The sequence below is a fragment of the Arachis duranensis genome, chromosome 6, assembly GCF_000817695.3.
Source record: "Arachis duranensis cultivar V14167 chromosome 6, aradu.V14167.gnm2.J7QH, whole genome shotgun sequence".
NCBI classification, from domain to species: Eukaryota; Viridiplantae; Streptophyta; class Magnoliopsida; order Fabales; family Fabaceae; genus Arachis; species Arachis duranensis.
The window spans coordinates 104,007,779-104,010,645 of record NC_029777.3 but is presented as its reverse complement, the minus strand read 5'-3'; positions in this window follow the sequence as shown (position 1 = coordinate 104,010,645).

Below are 2,867 nucleotides of genomic sequence, written 5' to 3'. Positions count from 1 at the left end.
TAACACATAAAATATGTGTTAGATACGTATTAAAATTCTGATCAATATATAAAACGTGTGTTAAACATGTATATCAATATTTTTTATACATCTACAATATTGTAATACATTTTAAATATTAATATTCAATTAAAATATTATTTTTATTATATCTATATTAAATACAATTTATCATTGACGTTTTGTAAATTGTGTCCCACAACAGCATAAACACATTATTTCGGCCACTTTTGGAGATTACACCCTATGCTGGCTCAATATTTTTTTTGAAAAAAGTTTTGACCTAAATCAATTATTTAGCTTATTAATTCATAGTTAACAATATAAATTAACAAAAAGAATTTAAAAATTATAAAAACTAAGATTAAAATTCTATATATTATATATGATTAATAATTTTGTAATTAGCATAAAAAAATTAAACAAATATCTCTTTTTTATTTGTCAAAAAGATGAGTAAAATGAGAGTATCAATTATATATTAATTTAAACTTTTATTTTATTTTTTGATAAAAAGAAACCTATAATAATTCACGAGACCATATACTATTCATTATTAATAAGAAAAATAATTTTTATTTTTACAAATTATATTAGATGAAGAATATATCAAAAATAAAAAAAGATTCAGCAAACCTTTTTAGTATTGTAATTATATAGTAAATAGTAGTATAAATAGATATAGATGAGTGTGTGTTGAGGGGTGAGGATGATAATTGAGACAATGATGGGGTGTGAAGTGTCTGAACACATGAACGTTTTGTACGGACACCCTCCCTCAGGTCCCTCGATTGACAGCTCTCACCCTATCACGATTCACACTCCTGTTCCTATATTCCTATTCCTCTACGTACTCCATCCACATTCATTTTTTTTTTCTAATACATTATTGCTCTGTTTTGATTACCTTATTAATGTATTGCTTATAGCATAGGAGAATGTGTTTATACTCTACTTGTGCCGCCATATAATACAATACTATTACTATCTTCCTCCACACACATGAAGTATGAGCGTGAAGTTTCGAAGAAAAATCCAAGCTAAGAGTTAAGAGATTATATATCCAAAAATGATATATTGGGCATTGAATTCCAGAAGCACTATGACACGCTTCCAAGCACGCTTTTCAGAGTGTTTGTATCTCCACTAACTACGTCATGCACAACTGAGGATACTGACTCATCAGTACTGACCCATTCTAAGCAATGCCAGGGGGCACATTGCAATTTTCATTAACTTCAAATAATTAATTAATAATGTTCAGCAATAGTATTATTGGTAAGTAAGGAGACAAAATAGGTTCAACCTCTCTCTCCCTTTCTCTATTCTATGTACACATATGCCATATGCCTATTCTTCCTCTGATAGATTCATTTCATAACTCTTTGCATGCTTCAATGATGTCACATCCTCCCTCCACTTTTTCACCCCATTACCAATTCTCCACCCCTTTCTTTAATTTATTTCTTTTCCCACTCCTCATATTTTTTAATTATATTATCATTCAATAATTAATGCCTATTTCGAACCGAAGAATTTTAAGTGTACATAAAATATTAATATTTCAATAATTTTAATTATAAATAATATATATAATATATTAATTAAAATTAATAATTAAAATTATTGAAATATTAATTTTTAAAATTACGTTTAAAATTTTTTTATACAATATATTTAAAAATTTTAATTTTAATCTTTGTCATTTGCTTCGTTCAATAATGACCTAGTAATTTAAATACTGATATGATATATGTTGTTCCATCAGTATTTTAATTTATCAAGTTACTATTTAATAAAATAAACTAACGATAGAGACTAAAATAAACAACATTTGAGTTTTATAAGATCAAAATTAAGAAATATTTTTAATTTTATAGAAAATAAAACAAAAAATTAGTATTTAAATCATAATTAAGTAGTTTAAAGTTAAATTATATATAACGTGCTTGTTGTTTCATTTAAATAAATGAATATTCCTGTTATTTTATTTATTACTTACTAAACTATAACAAATGTTTTGTTATTTGTAATTTCTTTTTTAGGTTGTATTTGCTATAGTGTTTCCGCATAAGCTTGACTTCTATAAGTAATCCTTTGTGTTTTCTTACTCATGTTAACTAGCTATAAAAAAATTTGAATATTCTTTCATTGAAAATAACTTTTGTTCACCCATATTGGGTCTGCGCATAAAGTAGTGCACTTGTTTAAATAAACGAGTGAACTGACCACTCAATTAATTTAAATTAATTATTTTATATAGTTTTTATTAGTTTAACATTTACCTGTAGTATAATTGAATGCGAATTACTCATGTTAGGTCAAAATGGCAGTAGAAAAAAAAAAAAAAAAAAAAAAAAAAAAAAAAAAAAAAAAAAAAAAAAAAAAAAAAAAAAAAAAGAAAAGAGAGAAGTAGAAGGGGACGCGCAGTGATCGCGCGTGAAAGTAAAGAGGGAGGAGAGCAGGGGGGCGTATCTATGCAAAGTATATATTGGCATGGCATGGCATGCATATGTACTCATCATACTCAGATCAGAATCTGATGCTGTGAGGACACTACCATATTTAATATATTCCAATAAAATCAAATACAAACTATACCTACCATGTGAATGATGTGATATAAATCCATAACAATTAAACAACACCTTCTACTTCTCTTATTTTAAAACTTCACCTCTTCATATTTCATCCGCTAATTATTTTTTATACAGTTGTGTAATACATTAATATGAATTAAAATAGATATATTTTACAAGTATGATATATAACATAAATTGATATTTACGATTTGTATAATAAAAAAATATTATTCACAATTTTATAAATCATAATTTTTAAAAATTAAAAATTAAAATCGTGACTCA